The sequence below is a fragment of the Cavia porcellus genome, unplaced genomic scaffold (assembly GCF_034190915.1).
Source record: "Cavia porcellus strain 051 isolate PalLab524CR breed Dunkin Hartley unplaced genomic scaffold, mCavPor4.1 scaffold_8, whole genome shotgun sequence".
NCBI classification, from domain to species: Eukaryota; Metazoa; Chordata; class Mammalia; order Rodentia; family Caviidae; genus Cavia; species Cavia porcellus.
In genome coordinates this window covers 77,435,610-77,459,136 of record NW_026947491.1, presented here as the reverse complement: position 1 = coordinate 77,459,136, position 23,527 = coordinate 77,435,610, and the positions used below count along the sequence as shown (strand labels likewise).

The window sequence follows — 23,527 nt, the reverse complement described above, 5'->3', positions numbered from 1 at the left end:
CCTTGTGTGAAGTTGGTATGTGTATATAACACATATTAATTCTTTTTTACCTCCTTTCTGGCTCCCTCCATCTCTTGGTCTCCTTCTCATTTGAGAAAGAGCTAAGAAATTCAGGGTTCTATCCCAAAATAACTTTCCATGTTAATAAGTGATTTTTGTTCCTTTAAACTTTCTCTCTTTGAGGCAGTGATTAATGTCTGGAAATAAAATTGTCCTCATGAACCAGAAAACATACCAATGGAACACTTTCAACTAAATCGTTCTAAATGTATTTGAAATTCCCGAAATACAAGTGAACTTGCTTAAGAAACAGTCATTCCATAGCACATAAATGAAAATCAGAGACTGTTGAGATTAAGGCTGATTTCTACCCGTCTGTACCTACAAGAGTAATCTTTATAAATTCGTGCTATCCTGCCCAATCTGATACCAATAAACTAATGTTAGTGTTCAAAACACTCCCCAAAGTCTCATGTGTTTGGAAGCTGGTTGGATCATGGGGACCCTGCGCTTCTCAGTGGAATCATGTTAATGAGTTCAGAGGCTCAAAGTGCTGTAAGGAGATGGGCCTGGGTGAAGGTGGGTCTCTGGGGGTGCGACCTGGAAAGCTGCGTTTTTGTCCCTGCTCTGACTGTATGTCTCTGGTTCCCGTCTGCCATAGAACAAGCAGCTGCTCCAGCCCAGGCTCTTCCATCACGTCTTTGCTGTCCTGGAGCCTGATGAATATGGAATGAACACCCTAAAAATCAAGACCCACAATGACTTCTCTTTCTCTTTCCATTGTGAGTTTGGGGTTAATTTTTTTCCCCAAATCTCAGGAAAACTGACTAGTATAAATCATAATTTTTTTCTGACAAAACCATTTGCACAAATATTGAACTTTCAAGTCAAATCATTTCTTAGAACTTCCAAATTTAACTAAAAAGAGAAAGGCAAAAAAGAAGATAGGGGGAAAAGAATAATGAGTGAAGAAATATGAAAGAAATGAAGAAAGAGATAGTGGGAGGAGGAAGGGGACCTTATGAAAGCGCACAGAAAGAAAAATGGGCTGAGAAAAGAAATAAATCCATCCTCTCCAGAAGTTACTGCTGGATAGCTTTGTAGAAGCAGGGCTCTGAAACACAAATAAGGTTGCCAGTGCAATGCCAGATAATAAAAAATATCCTTTGGAAATCTGACAATTTGTTGTTTGGTTTTTATAGTGACTAAATAAATACATTTTCAGATGCTGGAGTGCCAATTTCCAACAGGTATAAAAATACAATGAACTAATGACAGCAGCGAGAAATAAAGCATGATTAAAGGAAAACAGAAATCCTCAAAACCATTTCAAATGATTTGAATTTCATTTTTAGTGGAAAATGAGGAGTTATATGTCCTCGAACATATGGGTTTTAAGGCAGCATACTCAACTGTGTGCATTTTAAACTCATCACCTTCTTCACATAAAACTGCAAATGTGTTCTTTTCTCATTTGAGGTGTAGAACTCTGAAATACTCTTGTATGTGACTCTGCTGAGGAGGAGATAGGTAGTATCTTCTGAATCCTTATTTATCCATTTTCCACATGTTATTGTCCATTTTTGTTCTTCAGATTTCCGTTGGTTGTCATTATAGATGAGAATACTGTAGTAAAACCACACTTATGGGCCTACATGGAAAAATCAATAGAACACATTTTCAAGTAAAAATCAATAATGCTTAAAACAACTTTTCCAACCTTAGAGGCAAATCTTATGGTGATAACTAAGTTCCACGTGCCCTCTGACCCTGTCATTTCTGAGTTACCGTGTCCTGTGGCTTTTATATGCATAAGTCATTTTCTCAATTAATTCTGAGAAAACTATTTGTTCTCACTGAATGTGAATACACTTCTGAGAAAGACACTTGGGGAAAATAATCCGCATGGAAAGTATTTAAATTGAAACTATCAAATATTTTATTTTACTAATGCCTCCAACATAATCTGGAAAGAAAGACACTGACATTTCAAAGAGTAACAGTGTTCATTTATGACACCAATTAACAAAGTTAATTGCTTTCCTTTTAGCCTTTCAACCTCTTGCTTGTTGATCAAGTTAGTTTATGATTGAAGATTAACTATGTTGCAGGCCAGCGCTAGCTGAGAATATTTAAGGAGAACAACAACAAAAATGTGAGATACATCTGCTTTCTCTGACATACACAGTGCAAGATGTTTGTATGTTATTTTAAGCTTCAAAATAGCCTTAACAAAGTTGCAGGCCATTCTCATTTATGTATTACAAGGGGATCTGAGATATTAGAGAGACTTCACTGATCAGTGAAGAGCAGAATTAAGATTTATATTCAAAACTTTATAATCATAACTTTGTGTTGTTCTGTATTAAAAATGCTCAAATATTTAGAAAACAGCAGTGATACCTTTAGGAATGATAATGTAAACCAGAAATTGCTAACTGATTTGTCTATGATCTTCACAAGTAAATTATTTTTCCACAAATTCCAAGATAAATACACAGTGCTCAAAATATTGCTAGGCATTATTTGCTAATTTTTTATTCATACTTTAATCTGTATTTCCCCTAGATATAATGTTGTGGGTGATTGAGTTCTTTCTCATTTCTCTCTCTCTCTCTCTCTCTCTCTCTCTCTCTCTCTCTCTCTGTCTCTCTCTCTCTCTCTCTTTCTCTCTCTCTCCTTCCCTCCCTCCAGCCTTCTCTGGCTCACTCTCTCTGGTTCATTGAATACATAAGTAAACCTGCTGTTTTTGTTGTATTATGACACTACTAGTTTGAGTCTCAATACGTCACTGGGTATCTTTACATCTTCCTGACTCAAGTTAAAGCTTCTCTACCATTCTTCATAGAATCCTTCAGGGTGATTATGCCAGGTTAATCCAAGTGTGTGGACTGTATACTCAAAGTGAGCCCCAGGACAGACCTCCATCAGAATACAAATCTCTGGCCTGCTGTGTTTCGGTTCTCCATTTATACTTGACCATCCTCCACTAAAAGAAACTATATTAATAAAATTCGAGCTACGCTGTATAATAAGCATTTATTTCAAGAGCTAGCTGTTTTTTTCCTTTAAGAATAAATTTTAAATATTTTCTGACTTGAAATACACCTTTATAAATATTAGGTAGTTTTATATTTTGTCTGAGTATTTTAAGATTACTAATTTTTTGACATTTTAAATAGCATGTCATATACCATAATCAGTATTTTAAATCTCATTCCTTTTGCTTTTAACTTTGATTTTAGATTTTATTTTTAATTTGTGTTTACTTGAATAAAATAATTTACCTTAATGTTTCTTCCTGTATTTTATTTTGAAAATTTAGCTTTAAATTGCTTATTTAATCTTTTTTTCTGAATCATTATTGACTTTTCTTTTCATCCCTTGTTTCTTTTTCTTTTTTTTAAAGGAAAAAGAGAAAAAAGCAGAACAAAACAAAACAGTGTAAGGGTACAAGTAATTCAGAACTACAAAAACACCAAAAACCAAAAACAAAAAACAGTAAGCTATCACCAGTTAATAGATTACACGCTATTATCTTAGAAACATTGTTTCAGGTCACAGGATCAAAGCATACAAAGTGAACATTCAAACAGTGAGAGTAGTTGTGTTCAGTAATCCAATCAAAAATATTAATATGGTCTTCTATTTAACACACCTAAACACCCTTGTTGTCGTATCCCTTAGGGCACTTTTTTTTCCCCTCTCTTTATTACAATAAAATTTATACATTTTGAGTTTTATTGCTCCCTTAGATCTTATTACTTTTTTTTGTAAGAGAATAAAATCAAGAATGATAAAACAAAGCTGTCAGTCAAAACCAAGGATAGACATAGCACATGATGTAAAAACAGAGTACAAGATTATCAACAATGGTTACCATAATGCCTCTTGCTTCCTTACAAAGAATTGTCTATCTCATTAGGTATTATAAAGTTGAACAAAACGTCCCTTGTTTCTTGTTTTCTTTTCTTTTATAATTACTATCAGGGTTGTGACATCAGTGATAGTAATATTGGTAGAACCCAAGTCATCCAAGAGCCACTACAGGCTTTCTTTCCCATCAGCTTCCCTAACCACGGCCCTCTGATACACCAAAAGAATCTCCCAACTCATTTAAAATATTTATGCAAGAAACCTCACTCTGAGAGAGCTAGTTCATTCTTGTCAGGACTGTAAATCACTATGCCCATGCCACTCTTGATACACTGAGATGAGGTTCCTTCCTGACAGCTCATGTAATCCAGTCATGGTATCAGAAATTGTTACAAAAACCCCTAAAGTACAATGCAAATAAAATATCCCCAAGATGGTAGCCATAAATCAGAATGAGGTGGTGAGTGGAATGTCCTAACAGGATAAATCCCCGTGTGCCATGTAGAACTGACATTGATGAGACTATAAATGAAATGAAAGATCCTCACAGAAGCCAAGGTTATAAAATTTCCCATTAAATATTACTGGCTTCCAGGTTACCTGTCCTTTCCAAGCTTCTCTTTTCAGTTCTGATGGTATCATCCAATTCTTACTTGATTTCATTGGTAGTAGTACATATCAACTCTTTGCAAGTACTAATATCAAAAAATAACAACTTTTCTTACAAATGTGACTCTATATTAGATCTATCACCTGTGTTCCTTACCTTTTGGTTGAATTATTCACTGGATAAGTTCACCTGGATATTTAATGAGTATTTTAAATTTACTCATTAACTTTTTTTTTTACAGATCTTCTTTTTGAATGTCTGAGATTCTGTTCTTAAACTCTGTCTCAGGGAATCGGTCATCAGAGTCCAATATAGGGGTTGTTTACTACACCATCTCGATCAATCACCATTTAATCTGCCATCAAATCCTGTCAGATTTACTTTGTCAATGGCTCTACTTTTGTTAAAAATAGTCTACTTATCTGCAATTGTTTTGAGTGATCCTCAAAGTCTGTTGCTTGGAGTGTCAGTTATCAATGTAATGATCCCAACTGCTAAGGCATGCTACATTGCTTGATATTTGAAAATCAGACCGGGGCCTTTTCCAGCATAGTTTTAGACTTTGCAAGTAGAGGGCACCCAACAGGTGTCATGAAAAAGAGTCTTGCTTTCTTTTTTGATGTGCCAGCCTGGGTAGCTCCTTCACGGCTCTGCTTTCACAAGAAAGGCAAGGATTTCTGTTGACTTACTCCCTTGATTCATTTTGAAACAAAGTAAGCCATTATCTAGTCAACATTCTCTTTTAGAGAATACATTTCCACAAGATTCTACAGACAGAGCAACACAGAGAGTGAGGTTTCTCCCACGCTGAGCCAAAACTAGTCCTCCAGAGAAGTCATAGTTTGGATGAAAATACACAGTGAGTTTGCTGCTGAGAGCCATCCAGAGCAAAGGCAGGCTCGCAAAAATATGATAGCGTGTCTTCAGCTCACTTCCTGACCAGATCAGTCACAGTGCAACTTCTGCTTCTTTCCCAAAGTCAAAGCAGCCAGGCACGGTAGAGGTTTCTAATCATTTCATAACATCTGGGCAACCATGGCAGCACAGCTAGAGATACTCACATCAGAGCACTTTTAGAGTTGCTTCAGAAGGCAGAAAGAAATGATGGAATAAATATATTTGCAGTGAAGTGTGTATTGTGAGGAAGATATCTTCTACTGTAATACATTATCTTTATTTAAACCTTCATATCTTCTTATCATACTTCTTATCTTATATATCTCAGCTGTGGGTTGAAGAAGCAGACTGCATGGATGAACAAACTAATCCAGTTCTCCAGTGCTCTGACCTTCCTACTGTGATTCCATTTGTTTCTCTTCATGTAGTACAAGTAAATTAAAGTTGATAAAAATTCAGTATCTCTCCTCTGGAATTTAAAAAAAAAATACCACTTTAGCTTGGAATCGTCTTCTTTTTTCATAGATATTCCATCTATCCAATAATTGCCAGTGTCTTATTAAGGCTCTGTGTATTCATCAATATAGCATCCTCATGAGGCTTATGTTTTTATTTATGAGTACCAACAATAAACACAGGTAAAAACATACAGTCAATGAAAAAAATGTATGCAGATTAGAGGTGATTTATCTGTTTAACGAGAGGTAATAATCTTATTTCCTTGAAGATATATTACATTGTACTGTGATAACATTCAAACCTCAGCTATTACTGATTTGCTATATTACACATGCATTTATATCTAATACTGCAAGGCAATCACTGCACAAATATGTACTTTTGTCTCCACTTTGGGGTTCAGGCTGACCCAGGAAGTCCTACTCAGACGTTAGAATGCTTTCTGACAGAAAGAAACGTGAGCCAGGCAACAATGTGAAGAAGCTTACAGTTTTTGCCTGAAAGAACCCATGTCACTTCCATTCACAATCTACTGACAAACGAAGTCGGGTGACCCAAGCCCAAAGGCAAGTGGGCAAGAAAGTAGAATACCCAGGGGAAGAATGCATTTTGTGAACAATACAAATGGTTTATTTGTATTTCACAAACATGAAAACCATTTTACAAATGCTAAAGAAGAATTCAAATGGTGTATTTGTACTTCACAAGTATAAATACCCTTTTACAAATGGTAAAGAAAAATTCAAATGGTATATGTGTGCTTCACAAATATAAATAACATTTTACAAATGGTAAAGAAAATTTTTTTTTCATAAAGTGATATTTCATCAGTCACATTTGAAGACCAGAAGGAAGAAAAAGTTGTGAAGATATCCAGGGGCAGATCATTCCATAATAGGCACATAATGACTACTTTTATCCTTTTTGTTTTAAGTGAAAACACTTTAAGTGCAGAGAAAATGATTCTTTTAATAGTAATTCTCTTGACAGTAATTGCTGTGATATGTCATGCCATGTATAGTTAGCATGTGAAGAAAATGAATTGGGCAAAACTTCTAATAGTTATTACTGTGGTGAATGATGATTCAAATAGACAAGAGCATAAGAATATCTTTAAAAGCTTCTCTAGCTGCTCTTTCTTGAAATTTAATGGAACTTTCTGTTTTAAACAAAATATTCCCAAAATATGACTTTTATGAAGCACTTTTTCAGATCTAATGTTTTCATTGAGAAATTCTTATTCAAATCGTACTATTCAATTAATTGGTTCATAAGATTTTTTATTATGTAGAGACTGAATTTATGAATAATCATAAACTGAATTTTATTAACATTTGATAGAAATAGTGAACTTTGTGTAAATATTTTCATAAAATGACATGTTTTTCTTATTGGATGTATGACATCCTATTTTGTATGTGTGAATATATATTATTATTAATTAACCTATATTTTATCTTCAAAACCTTTTCAAGTTAGAATTTATACATAATAAGCTTTTTTCCCTTATGGTGGAAGGAAATTAAATTCTTTATGGACTATTTTTAAATGCTGAAAACCTATAAATCTAGGAAATCATTGTTTGCATATTATGCTCTCTTATTTTTAAAAAGTCTTAAGCATGGTGCTTATTTCATGATTATATTTTATCATACTTTAATTTTCTTTGTTGGTTTAACCATTACAATCCTTTTAAGATTTATGCTTTTCGGTTATATTACTTCTACTAGAAAATAATTCAGTGAATTTACTAAAGTAGAATGGTTCATAACATTTTCTGATATTTACATCCTCATATTCCCATTGCAGTTGTAATTGTTTTCATTATAAACTTCAAGAACTTTTTTCCTCTCTTGATTAGTATTGGCAAAAACATCAATTTAACTTTGTAAAGTACTAAGAATTATTTTTAGCCAACTTTATGATTATTCAGTTTTCTCAGCACTGAGCTTCTTGTATTACTTGGTAATTTACCATATTTTCCATTGTTTTCTATCTCCTGAAGTTGAGTGACAGGAGCTGGCAGAGGCCCATAAGGCCTGTCTCTCACTCTGTCCTTTCACTGTTGAAGAGACAGAACTTTTCCCTACGGAAGTGAAGACCTTCTGTGGTCAAGGATTTTAGCATTTGAGTGAGTGTGCCCAATTGTTAATACTGTTTTTCCTCAAAGTTTCATTTATTTTTACCCACACATATTGTGTCCAGAATTTTCCAGCTTACTGATTTACATACCCAGATTTCAACTTCATTCAGTCTATTCATGTGTCTCCACTTTTCCATGATCTTTTTGGAACTGACTATGTAATAAACAATAAAAGAGGCATTGGAGGGTTAAGACTCTGAATGAACAGTTAACGGATGAAAGTATTTTTTTTTTTAAAGTCAGATTATATGCACACAAAATATGCACAATCTCAGGATACACAGATTGATAGAAATATCTAACAGTATGGGGTCTTACATGGTCAAATAAAAATGTTTGGAAATATTATCAGATCAGTTAAAAAATAAAAAGGAACTAAAGCCATAAGTAAAATTTGAGTGTGATCCTAAAGATTTACTGACATTCTACTTAATAAGGGCATTTAAATTAATAAGGAAAGTGTTAAGTAGATTTCTGAATTTTAAAAAGAAAGGCACATTTGGTTTAGAGCATATGTATGTGAATATCAAAAATATGTATTCCATTACTTCAGAAAAATCACAGGATTTCAGTATATTTTCAACTTTCAAAGCATTTTTTTCACACTAAAGTGCACTTACTAAAATGTTTTCTGAAACTGTTACATCAATTTTGAATATTAAATCAAAGAAATGGTAAATACTGTGAAAAGTTCCAGTAATATGTCTGAAATGTTACAATTTCTAAACCTGTTCCTCACGTGGTTTGTTTTAATGCCTTTTCAACTAAGCTAAGCATATGAATTTTGAAAAAAAAAAAAAAGCCTAGAGTACAATAAGATGGAATGTTACAGAACTGTTACCATGTAATATATCTAATATCCATCTTTTGTTGAAAATTAGTTTTCCATTTTTTGTATTCATCCTAAGCTTTCTAAAATATGTATTTAGATATAAACTTGTTTGTTATGATGCCTTTGGAGTTAAGTGTAACCTGTTTTCTTCACATTGAAAACACTAAAAGTCTTATTTCCAAGAGTCTATATGTTGATAAATGTAACAATAATATACTACAATTGACCACAGAAGTATTTTATTATTTTTAAATAAGGTACTAAATTATTTTGATTGACCTGATATGTTTACTCAGGACTTTCTCCTTCCTTGCTCTTTCCTTCCTTCCTTCCTCTTCCTCTTGTTTTCCTCCCTCCCTTTCTCCTCCTTTTGTTTTGTGTGTCTTATATCTGTATTGTCTTGTCTTTATCTTTATGATCACTCCCAAACACATGGAGAGGAATGCTAATGAAGAGGGACATGTCTGAGGTTGCTCATTTTCTAAAGCCTTACTGTGCCAGGCCAATTGTATGCCAACTAAAAATATTAATTAAAATTATTTTTGATAATATTCTTGCATAGTTTTATATCAAATGCTGCATTAAAAACTATTCTACATCTTTCTTTTTCCTTGATTTTATTTTCCATGCAGAATAGAGATATGGCCATCATTTTTTACCAGTATGTACTAGTTAATGTATAGGCCTACTGAGTGTGTGTGTGTGTGTGTGTGTGTGTGTGTGTGTGTGTGTGTGTACTTATGTATATTACTGTTTCTGACTACAGTTTTTTAGGTTATTTCCTCAACTTTCCACATGAGAAAACTTGGTAATAGCATGAAATTTCTTTTCCTGATTCACACCACTAATAAGAATCAGAACTAGAACTCAAACAGCCCTGCTTGACTGAGTTTTTCTACTTACTTCTCCTTCTAAAACTTTCCAACTCAAGCTCTAGTAATAAGAGAAGACACTTACTTTATTGTGTAACAATGATAAGTAGCAGAGCTGGTATTTGTAATCAAGTTGCACAGCTGCATACCAGTGATGGCTGAACTTTTAGAGCTGCGTTCCCAAACTGTAAAGCAAAACCAACTTATTTATTAAACCTGAATGCTGAAGTTTTAGTTTAGAAAAAAAACCAACTCATACATTAATATATTTTGTCTTAAAACAAAAAATGACATGCATACTATAGGTGTGCCACCATAGCTCTAGACTGTAAACTCTTGGCTATCATCATTAAGTTAAGATGATAATGTGAGCACACAGCCTAGTAAAAATAAGTTATTTAATATTTAACTAGTATTGTAATCTACCATCTTTACACTCATCCATTTCTACTACAGGGGCATGCTTGAGAGCAATAGACAGAATAAATTTGATTTATAAAATGCCCCCCCCCACTGGATATAACAGTTAGTGGGAACGAAATGGTGATGTTTGTAAAGTCCATCTTAGAGGAGTTTCTAGAAAAGACCTAGGGCTGTGCGCTGAGGAGGTGTATTCAATGTGGAGAGATTATGAACATAATTCAGAATAACAAGGGTTTTGTGAGATGCAATCTTTTTGGTCATTCAAAGAAATAGAACGAAGAATAGTACCCAATGAAGTTTTCATAGTTGAATGAAAATTGATTGAAAAGAATAATCACTGAGAACTGAGTAGTACATGAGAGAGATATGGGTCCAAAACTAAACCTGCCAAAATTATATACATCTTTTGAACTTTATGTGTTTTTATGTCTCATCAATGGTCCAGTCTACCACAAAAACTTTAATCATGGAGAATATTCCACAGAACATATAAATATATATATTTTAAAAAATAGAAACAGGAAAACAATTCCTTGCTTCAAGTCATATAATTATAATTTTGCCACAGAGAGTTAGGAATATTCCTAAATATCATTCTGGTCATCAAACTCATGACCTTGTGCTTATCAGGCATGCACTTAAGCCACTGAGCTAAATCCCCAGCAAGATGTATATTTTTATTGATAAACAAGAGAAAGATTTATCAAGGTACGGTGCAGATGTGTTTGTACCCACACTCATCTGAAGAGTTAATTCTGCTTGTTTTTGATCCTGAGGTCTATATGAAGAACCTTATTTTCTTTGAAAACCTCAGCAGTTTAGAGCTACAACTTTCTCTTGGAATAAAAATAGTATTTGTTCACAAATCTAGAGTATGTATATTTTGTTTTTATAGTGCTTTTTAAATAACATTCTGATACACTATCACTTTGAAAAGAACTCTGATTTCCTTTACTTTAAGGAAAAAAAAAAAAATAAAACCCTAAAACTTACTTTCTGCTGGTTTCTGCTACATTGTTTTTTTTTTTTTTTTTTTTTTTTTTATCTTTCTCACATCAAGCACGATTTGTAGACTTTACTCTCCTTGTCTGAGGCAATCAGTGTAAATGAAATGGGGAATGGAAAGGTCAGTACCTTTCTAATACACGAAACACCGTCTGATTTTTACCTCCTCCAGTTTCCTCTAAGTACTTGTTCACCGGTTAACACAGTTTTGGAGCAATAGTAATTTTAAGAATGTAGACACTTTCCTACTTAACCAATCTAATGCTATCAAAGTTTTTCTTAGAACATTATGGAAAAAAAATGATAAATCACTGTAATTCACAAGACTTTGGGCTAGTTTTACTTCTACTGAAAAACTCAAATTCCTGGTCTGGGAATGTAGATCAAGAATAGAGCGTTTGAGTAACAGGTATGAGGCGCTGACTTAAATGCTCAACACTACAAATGAAGCAAACAACTTATATTCCTTTTTCAAATAAATTTCAGTAGCAATTTAATTATTTCTAATAACTTATATTGCTAATCCAGGGAAAGATCAAATTTTTATATTGGAAACATGATTTCTACTGAATGCATTTGGCTTTTGCACCATGCTAAAAGCAAGAATACAGAATTTAAATTGAGTCATGATTTTAAATCTCTATTGCTAATGATGCAACTATATTATTAATGGCAAAATCGCATTGTTCTTTGGTCTCTGAAATAATTCTGTACTATATTCCAAAGGAAAACAGCAATGAAATTCTAATTTAAAATGAGAAAATACTAACACGCTAATACCAAACCTAAAACAGTCCATATAACCTTCATCTGTCCAACCGACAGTACCTCTGCTATGAGTGATTAACAAGGAAAAACAGTATCTCTGTGAAAGTAGCGACATAAATATATACACTTATCCAGGTGTTCACTTATATTTCTACCTGAAGAAAAAAAAAATATATATATATATATATACTTATAAAACAATAGAATCCAAATAAGTTTAAGAGAAATGTATGATAGTATGGAAAATAGAAAGGAATTAATTGAAAGAAAATGAACGTGGCTATAGTGTAAGTGTACATCTGCAGACAGACAGTATTTATCAGTTGATAGAATTATAACACCACTTACATCATCTCTTTACTCATCTGTTCAGTTTTCCTTACTAAATATAGTCTTTTAAAAGAGTTTCACTTTCTATTTTTCAAACTTTCCTTGACCATTGCTGTAGCTGTCCTTGGCACAGAAAGAGTGCCAATAATGTGGACTCCACATCTAATTCAGTGTGTCTCTCTTTTGACATTTCAAAGTAGCAGAGGAAAAGCAAAACGTTTTTCCAAGCTGGATAAAGAATGCATTCTCAGGGCTGGGGTTTAGCTCAGCGGCACAAGCGCCTGCCTTGCAAGCAGGCTGTCGTGAGTTCGATCCCCGGTACCGATAAAAACAAAAAAGACAAAAAAAAAAAAAAAAAAAAAATGCACTCTCAAGCTTCCTGGTCATCTTTCTCAATTAAGCAGCAGTACTGGAGGTTGGGGATCCTACACTATTCAGGGAAGTAATGACTAGGATAAACAGCAACAAAATTTTACATTAAAACAAAAAAGAAATACACTGAATGGATGAAGTGTGTACCTTATATTTGAGCCATTTGGAATTATAGATAATTACAGTTTTTGATTGGCATTAAAGGCTCAAATATAAAATGGGACTATGCAATAAAAGACCATAGGTGTGGTTTAATTTTTTCTATCCACCAGTCCATTTTTAAATAAGAATTGATTTTGTGTTTCCTCCTATGTTGTTATTGTATTAATTATGGTCATTTCAAGCTTGAAAGAAAACTTTCTGCAAGAGGAGATATGTATTACTATAGACATGAAAAACACAAATGAATCATAAGAATGTTATTTAATATGGAGTTAATATTAATTGAAAATATTTAAAAGCAATCACATGTATTTTCAAAGAGTGACTGGCCTGGTTTGGTTCCTGGTAAGTTGTAACCTAGTCATTAAATCACAAATTTTAAGTAAACAACAATTTTAAAAGTTTTATTTGATTTACTTTTCTTATTTTGTATAAAAAGAAGCACACTTGCCATTCTTTCTTTGATGTATGTTCCATGAAAATAAATGAGTTGCTAAAAAAATCATAACTCAAATTTAAACATGTTTATTACAACTAAATAAAATCCAGTGGTTTCACATATGGTTTAAGGACCCTCAAAAATTAGATGAGAAAACAGAGTTTTTGGTAACTAGTCAAAAATAGTATTTTCGGCTATTCTTTTTATATTATTACCTATCATGAAAGAGGTAATGTATTTACCCAATAATTATACTATATCTGTTTGTTAGAAATGGGCAAACTTATACTTGACTGAAATCGTAGATTGTCAGTTTAAAAATCAAATTCCCACTCTTACAGTGCAGTTAGCTCTTATATTTCTCCCTGAAACAAAGAAAATTCCATGTGGACATCATTGATAAAATTGGTTAGGTTTTTAATTTGAACTGTGCTTCATGTAATACTGAACTCTTTTGTTCATCCTGGCCCTCCAAATGGTTTTTAAATAATAAATTTACCATTACATGGATCTGGGCCCCCAATCTCTAATATTTCATTTCTTTAATGCACCCTGAAGAAAGATTTGCAGTTCGCCACTGTATCATAATAATATAGAGAGGCTGAAACTTCTAAGTAGATAGCACACACAATATATTTCCATTTAACATATCTTAATATTACATATAATTAGAATGTTAAATGCCACCAACTACACTTTATAAATTACAGCTAATGTACCTCTTGCTGGAAGAGTTGCTCACCTGCTGAGCAACTATCATATTTAAAACCTGCACGCAAGACTTCTTATGCCCTCAAGGATAAGAAAGACTAAAGTAATGATACACTATTGGAACTGCATATAATCAGCTTCTATAAAAACATCTCGTCCTGATTCCAATTATGCTAATTCACTACCACAGGACTGTACGCTTCAATCACCAGAAGGTTCAGTGCCTCTCTGAAGCCCTATGGAAGCACACAGGCAGTCTCTGTGAAAGTGTTTAGCAAATCCCTTTGTGATGCATGAAGGGTTTAAAGCAGTAATAAACCAATCTCCTTATACTGATAAATTCCTCTTAAGTCAATGAGAACTTTGCTGGGGTGGAAGACAGATTTTTCTTCCGTAGTTCAGTCTCCAAAAGAATCTCCGAAAGTATATAATAATATAGACATCCATTTTCAACTTGTAGAGCCACTAGAGGGCAAGAGGATCATAATTCACAGTAAACCAACAGTTTAAATCCGAGTCATCCAATTTCAGTCCCTTAGAAAAGCTAGTGGTACTTTTTCTTCAGCATTTTGTATTTAAATGTGTCACTGTTTCATTCTTACGTACTTAATAGAGCTCTAAGGACACATTTGTTCTGATGTAGTGGAGAGGGATATAGTGTAATATTCTTGCTTCACCAATGAGATCCCTTTTGTAAGAAAAAAAAAAAAAAAAAAAAAAAAAAGTTGATTTTTAAGTCCAGGGCAGAATCTGTAGCATAGTATTCTACTGAAGCAGAAGTTGAATTACATTCAAAGGACCCAGGAGGGTTAGTTCTACTTGTAGAACTACAAGCTACTGAAGCTTAGTACAAATATTAGCCTGCTTTCTAACAAAAGTTTTTGTTGTGGGAAACTTACCGATTTTTCCTTATTTTCCAAACATGAGCTCATTTATTAGTAACTTATATAGAACAGTGCTGTCAGAGAAACTCTTCTGAAAAGAACAGCTATTGTAAAATACAGAGTGTCATGAAAAAGTTTGCTAAATTTTATAACTCTAAAACATGATTTAACTAAGAATTGGGGTCTGCAACAGTTATTCAGCAAACATCGACTGTTTTCAATTTTACAGACTGATGGTGCAATGCAGTCAGGAAAGTGAACCAGTGTTGTCCTACTGACTTGGAAGTTCTTTTTAGTATTATACAATACTTGACATATTTCAATTTATAAAATAGTCTAGGGAGTTCAAATATATGATCCAAATTATACTGTTTAAAATTTTTTTCTGTGTAAATTATCAGTACATTGTATTATTATTGATATTATTTGTATCTTGATGCATTATTAGTATTATTACTATCATTATTAGTATTATTATTATTGGCATTATTAGTATTATTATTAGCATCCTGATATTTTACATTTTAAAAAAGTATAAAAGAATTATCCTAGGATTTAGGAGAACCCAGATCTTCACTTAAATGTTACATCTCTCTTTTATCTGATTCTTGGTTGAGGATAAGTTTAAATAATATTTAACCTAATTTACTACAAAGGACTATATACATGCTTTGGTGCCTTTTGGTGTAGCTTTTACATACAAGTTTCACATCTATATCTCTAGAGATACATACTTTTTTATGATTCTAAGTTCCTTCTTATATATATATTGGTCATCACTCTCCAATAACTAAAAACATCAATTGAGTTGAAAGTATTTCTTTGTCACCCATTACATTAAATCCTGTATTAATAACTAAAAAATAGAATCCTCAACAATATTTTGTTCTTAACAAGGAATTTGTAACGTATTATATGGACAAAATCTATCAGTAGATAATTTAAACACGATAAAAAAGTATTTTAATAAAATTATTTCAAGAGGCTTGTAGACCAAACACCATAGATTGAGTGGCTTAAACAGAAAATATGTATTTATCATATTCCTAAAATTTTGAGTGTCCAAGATTTGATTTCTGTCTGGTTTCTGTTGATGGTTATTACCTAGTGAACATTCTCATACTGATTTTCAGATGGCTGGCTGTACTTGGAAACAGAAGTTTCATGTGTGTCTTCTTTTTGTAATCATATCATGAAATATTGGCCTCTTCATCTAATTTGAAAAACTAAAAGCAGTGGTTTTTTTCTTTGAAATAAATTGTGGCTTTTAAGTTTCCAACTTAAGTTCACATCTTTGTATTTAATAAAAATGATCTTGGAAAGAATCACAAAGCATAAACCTAAGAATCTCTTTTACTCAATATTAGAATCTCAATTAGAAATGTTTAAATTTCCCTTAATTAATTAAAGATATATTTATTAGATCATAAGGTCACAATTGGAGCCTGTTATCAACAAGACAAAGCAGAAACCAAGAAATTGTAGTTAAGTAAATAATTACTAAAAGTATTTTATTAATGTATAACTTCATTACCCAAACTAATAGATTGGTTTTAGGAAGACTCATGGGAGGAAATTACACTTAAACTAATACATTCACATATTTTATCACGATACTAATAAAAATTTATTATAGAGTCAGCTGATTTTTCATACAGTGAATATTTAGCTCTTACAACTTAAAACTGACTCATGCTTAGCATGTTAAAATACTTTTTTTTTATCATTCTGGGAAAACATATGCACCTTGTGTACATTCTTGCTGACTTCTGTGCCATGTTGCAGCACTAACCCCCAAAGGATTGTACCATATAAAAGAATACATATCAAGCTTGATTAAGTCAAGGGAATTTATTAGAAAGCCTAGAAAATATAGTTGCTTTAATATACTTGGTATAGAGTTATTTTAAATTGAATACATATGACAAAGTCCAAAACGGAAAAAAGAGAAATCAGGTTCCATCATGCAGCAGCGTTTAAAAAACTGATTCATACAGAGCCTTAAACTGTGTTTCTGGATGTTAGAACCATGTGAAGCACAATATTCTGTTTCCTTAAACTGTTTTAGGTTAATTTGAATTACTTTAATTTTTTAAAATTTTCCAATTGATGATAAATGCAATAATCAAAATTTTTGAATCAGATTTTCTGCATAAAAATCACCTCAACATTTGATGGCCTGAAACCAGAAGAACTGGTCCCTTCTCATGGTTATAAAATTATGGTTATACATATAGTTATAAATAAAAATGAATGAGACCTGACTGAAAATGTGCATTGAGAAACAGGGGATCTTCTACTTTTGGGAGACTTGGTCAACTGCAAGAGGCATGGTGGAGTACCTATGTCACACAAAAAACAATAACTAGAATCTCACTAAATAATCCTGCTTAAATTTACTGATGTAGTTATGTTTCACTTCTGAAAAGAGTGGGAATGGCCACTGCTTTCAAGAGAAATGGAATATAGAAAGCAACTGAAACATAGATGGGACATGGGTGATAAAATACCAACCTGTATTTTTTTAAAGCAGATTTATGAGAGAAATGCTTCCATGAATTCCACTGCCATGAACACCAGAAAATTGCTGAGATTTTAAAGTTTGAGGATTTAAGAAGGAATAAAAGATAAGGATAAATATTATTATCAAGATTTTACTTTATTGCTTGCTGAATCTTGTTCATTGTCTCAAAATATCTTTATACAAGTGACTGATTTTACCACAGAACAATAATGGTCTCATAGATACTGAGACAAATTAAATCTTAAAATTCAGAAACGTTAATAACGATGTATTTAATGTTGCTTATTCTATTGCATAAGTTAGAGAAGTAATACCAGAGCAATCTCAATAAAGTAAATTTTTAATTTTTCAGAGCACCCCTGCTGGCCTCTTTGACCCTAGGCCAATAACCCAAGGTAAGCAATGCTAAAGATTGTGTTGTATCTAAGTAGTTCTTTTCTTTAGGATTTATATACTATTTTTATTTACTAAAAAAAAATTATATATATATATATATATATATATATATATATATACATATATGTATATATAAAGTATATCATACATATAAGAGCTTTGTTCAGAGGCTATATTAAATATAGCTGTATATAAGTTATATAGGGAGTATAAATCATGTAGGAATATGATTTTTGTTTGGAGCTATTTATATAAGGGAGTACATATGTATATTTTTGTTAAGGTGTTTCATAATTTTTATATTAAACTAAGTATACAGAAGAATGTAGAAATCATAATACTATGTCAGCTCATTGATTATGAGAATAACTTGTAGAATATTAACAATCCAAAAAGCTCTATTTATGGCTTCTTTCCAGTGAATGCATGCTTCCTTTCTCCAAAATTGAATCAAGATGGTCATTTCTAATGCTGTGGGTTAGTTTTGCATGTGTTTTTATTTATCCAAACAATTTTATTTCTGGTACAGATAGATATTATATTGCTGAGGTTAAAAATTCAGTTTTATAGGCCATTAAATAAATTTCATTAAAAATAGTAAGAACTCATTTATTGTGCAATCAATCAATCAATTAAGTTAAAATAACATTGCAATGAACTGTCTTATATATGATGTTTGATAAACACAGACATTCTTTTTTGATAACAGTTATTTAGCATAATTGCTATGTTGGAGTATATATCCATCTTTTTAAATGTGCAAGTTTTCCAATGTAATAGTATAAATTTGAACTTCCATTAAGAATATAGAGGATGTGCTTATATACTATACTGTTTCCAGTATTTTCTAATTACATTCTTTTTATATCTTTGCATTCCAATATTTAATGCAATACTACAAGATTCCATTTTAATATCCTTAGGAGAATAAGTGTTTTCTATTGTTATGGGCCATGCTTAAACATAGTTATATATCATTTGTTTATTATCCTCGAGAATTACAATTAAAGTGTTTTGATCAATTTATAAAAAAAAATATTTGAGCATTTTACTGCTATATGGAATCTAACAAGACTGAGTTGAGAGCTCTGTAAGTCTGAAAACAGCCTGGGAAACATAGTGAGACTCTGTTTCAAAGCAAAAAAAAAAAAAAAAAAAAGCAAAACAAGCAAAGCCAAACCAACCAAGCAACCATACAGAATTTGCATTATATATCTTTTGTAGTTAACTTTAAAGTCCATCTTATTACATTTTATCACTCTTATTAAGATAAAACTCACATGATAAAAAGTTAATTATTTAAAATTTATAATCAGGTAGTTTTGTGTACATTCAAAGTTTTGTGACAATTACACTATTCTTAACTATTTTCATTATGCCAAGAAGAAATCAGACACTCATTAGCAATTACTCCTCATTTCCCATCCCTCCTATTCCTCTTGCAATCAGTAAATTATTTTTATCTTTATGGATTTATCTAGTTGGAACTTGTCACAAAACTTTTCTCTAGCTTATTACATTTAACATAATACTTTCAATGTTCATCCATTCTGCCATAGTACCAGAATTTTGTTTATTTTTATATTTTATTATTAATCTATGATATGGGTATAAAACTTTATTATTCTATGCATCAATTAATGAGCATTTAGGAAATTTCATTTTGAGCTATTATTAATGATGTGGTTGAGAATATTCATTTACATGCTTAGTGTCTGCCTATTTTTAAAAATTGTCATGAGATATACCTAAATGTGGAATTACTAGGTCACGTTGTAGTTCTAAGCTTAATATTCGAGGTTGGCCAAAGCAATTTGTCAAAGCAACTACACTCTTTGTTTATTCACATTCTTATCAAACCTTGATACTCTAGCCTGTTTAGGTAGAGCTTTCTCAGTGGATAAATGATATCTCAGAGATATGCAGATACCTCCTAACTAATATTGTTCAAATCATGAATTTTCAACTTTAAGGTAGTGTGAAAGAGATACTCATTGAGTAGAAACAGTAATTTGAATTTTGGTCTTGTCCTAGTTTAGTGAGATGCAGTGTGGTACTTTCTTATATGTGCCAATAAGCCATAGTCCCCAGTCAGCCAAATCAGCACAAGGGCAAAGAAGTGATATCCTACAGTTCATTGTGCTGTTATCATCAGTATTTTATGGTATTAAATGCATTCTTTTAATTTAATCTGGAGTGATTTAGGATGTACCTCTATTGTAAATTAAGGAATACATATTATATATATATATACATATAATATAATATAATATAATATAATATAATATAATATTATAATGACCTGCCTAGGCATATATTATGGAAAGTGAATGAAATAAATGCAAAAGTATAAAACTGAATGCCAATGCGTTTCATTGAGTTACCCAATGTTTTATTTCTAGTAACTCGCATAACGAAGGCTCCCAGTTCTTTTACTGGATTCCTACAACAACGTTATTATTTCATTTAATTGGCAGAAATTTCTATGTCTTTGTTGGATCAAATAGTAATGCTTACAAGGCCTCTCTCACCATAAGACACAATAGTATTTTATCACAAATTATCTAAAATATAATGTTTTGTCATGTAATACACTAAAATACTCAGCAATGATAAATTAGCAAGATATTGTTCATATCTCTTTAAAGCTTTCACCTGAAGGCTTTTTTCACATGTGAATTTGTTAACAAGTAAGAATGAAGAGACATTAGAGTTTAGCATACACCCATTTAAACTGGTTATGAACACACTAAATTGGGAAATATGGGAGAGGTATGCTTTCAAGATGTAGATGTTCTTTTGTTAATACCATTAGTCAACTGTTTTTTTTTAATCTACGTCTCAAATTATTTTTACATAATATACGTTTTTGTTCGCATCATTAATTTATCCTTATCTCAGTATCAATTATATCTCTATTTTGCAGTCAGAGTAATGATACAGCAAATATAAATACACAATTTTTGTCATCTTGAATTTTTCAATTTCTGTTTTTCATTGGTACATGTTTGCAGTACATAAATGATCATATTTCTCATGGACAGTTGACATATTTACATAATATATCTTAAGTAGCTTGTAAAATATGGTTTTCAAAACCTCAAAAAGGTATTCGTAATAGAATCTTTTACTAAATGGAAATATGTGATTTTATTAGAATAATTTTTAAACACATGAAATTTTTCCAACATGACCATATATAGAACCAGGAACACATTAATATTTCTGTGTATTATTTCATCAAGTGATTTGCCTTATATTAAATATTAATATTCCTTCCCTTTCAGAATTATCTTTAAATTATACATTATTCTTCTATTTTATGCATGTCATACATATACCTAAAATTTCAAGAGACACTTTCTGCTCACCTTTCTGATTTCGTCGTCTCAGTCCTGTTGCTCTCTAAGCCTTGCTGCCTGTGAGCAGGCAGTGTTCCTATCGCCCTTCCTCCAAGCTAGGGAAAGCCAGTACCACCTCTGCTCCTGTATTCAGTTTGGGGATCGTTGCCCTTCCCACAATTTTTCAAACTTATAGTTTCATTAACAAAACTTTCTATTTATTATATAACTTCTCCTTTTTTAAAAGCTTGGCCTGTTAATACATAAGCTTTGTTCAGTCAAAATAACCATAGTTAAACTTAAGAACAATTGGTGAATAATGACTGTAAAGACCAGTTCTACTTGAATGAGAAATACATATATATGGCGAGGAAAGTTACTCCAGATATTCAAATGCTACTGGTGCTCTTGTATTTATTTTTAAAGTATGTTTACATGGCACCCTGATGTTTTTATATAAATTTACATTAAATTGTTAAAAGTATATATTTATTTTATATATTAAAAGTATATATTTCAGTTGCTAAAGAGACAAAATTGAAAACAAATCATCAAAAATGCACGAATTGAAAATTATATTTATTTGAAAAATATATAATTACACATATAATAAATCAATCTAAGAAAATTTGTTTGTTAGTAACCAATCAGGAAGACAACACGGGAACTCAGAGAGGGAAGAAAATAAATCCATGAAAGGACCATCTTTGTTCTAATTTCTGTCTTTTACGATTGACAAGTCTTGAGTAATTGATTCCAGGCAATAAGGTTGGAAAATATTAATACTATTGGAACCTTATTATGTAGTATTATTTAATTGATTTCTTCAGCTAAATTGTAAGTGCTTGAGTTCTTTTTTGAACATATAATATACAAATTCACATTATGAGTACTGATACAGAAATTATACATATTTCCATAAACTTACCAGAAAAAGATTTAAAATGTAAATTTTATAGCTTTGATTTGTTTGTTTCTTAAAAATTAGTGACAGTTATTTAAATAGTTTGGAGATGTTCTGAGTTAATATGATTTATGACAAGTTATTTATTGATACTGAAGAACATGAAAAAAAAAAAACCTGGTGTCATTTAAATTCATCTGACCACTAACAAATGAAAATCTAGTATAGTTAGTTAAAAGGAATATGAAGGTTAAAAAAATATTTTCTAAGACACAGAGAGGCTTGGGAAGATTTTGTGTTTCAGAAAGCGAGTTGTAGAGAGGAGTTTCAAGATAAAGAGGAAAACTATAAACCTGGCCCAACATAACCTTGAATTTTTGCACTATACAGTTATAACTCAAATATTAAAATAATCCTGAATTTTCCTCAGGGATTTCATCATGGAGTCAGAAGTGGAACAAGAATTGTGTAGCCTGAAATCCTAGAATATGAAATTAAAGGATAGTGATGAACAAAATATGAAACTTCAGAGTCTTTCAAAGTAGAAACTGAAAGTGGGGCATACAGTGTACATTCCTATTTCTATTATATAAGATGGATAAATATTTATGCCTGATATAAAATTAGTAGGAATGATCCATGTTGTAGAAGCTTCAGATACTAGTAATTAACTATCCATGGACAATCAGTGGTCTATGATTAATGTATGCTATTCAAGATTCATTTCTGTGAAGAACTGCCTTTTAATATTCACTCCATAGTTATAAGCCAGAAATATTTTGGAACATAATCACTTCAGTTTATATCCTTTTTTTCCACTTGGTACAGGAGTCAAGGGAGAAGACAGTTCTGTGTACAAAGCAGCCTTTCTGGTGACCAAAACTTGATACAAATAGAACATACTCGTGTATTGAACTATACTGACAAACGTATAATTGCAAATCCATTATTGGATGTAATGAATGTATATAGAGTAAATATGTTGATCATATTCATTGTAATTAACTTCTACTAGAAGATTGAAATAACCCCTATGGCTCTCTAAAATACAAGTGGCAATTCAGTTTGCACAAGATTGATGATAAAACCACAAATTAGTACATCAATCTACTTGCTGAAAGCATCTACAGTCTCTACAAAAAATAATACACACATAATCCAGTTGTTGGAACTACATGAAAGTTTCTCACTAAAGAAGTATTTCAGATTATTATCTATTTTTCTCATATCACTTTTCCAATTACAATTTCCTCATTGGATTTTTTATGTGGTTTTGAGATGAAAAAATTAAAAAGAGTTTTGTAATATGACCTTGGACGCAGTCACCATTGTAAAAAGTGTTTAATATAAGTTAATAAATTAATAAAGTGGATACAGGAAATGGAAGGTCAAAGATGTATTTCAGTAATAGATTTCAGGGTTGGATGTGACTTAAATCTAACCATGAAAGAAACTCAGAAGAAAATGTTGGTGAATTCAGTCTAGACCAACATAACTACAGAAATGATCCTAGTAGAGGTTCAGAAGTGTCATCTAGCTACTAAAACAGAAACATGAGCATAAAGGGAGCACGTGCCCC

At 31.8% G+C, this 23,527-nt stretch overlaps 1 protein-coding gene across 20 annotated transcripts in view; it reads left to right on the top strand.

Moving 5' to 3' along the window:
- Mgat4c (MGAT4 family member C) overlaps positions 1-23,527 on the top strand; it is a 698,044-nt gene that overhangs the window by 128,676 nt on the left and 545,841 nt on the right. For 17 of the 20 annotated variants that reach the window (XM_063255261.1, XM_063255247.1, XM_063255241.1 and 14 more), the window contains one exon: positions 17,660-17,702. The exons of the other annotated variants lie outside the window; for them this stretch is intronic. The gene's annotated coding sequence lies outside the window, so the exon portion shown is untranslated. The remainder of the gene's footprint in view (positions 1-17,659; positions 17,703-23,527) is intronic. 20 annotated transcript variants of the gene reach the window in all.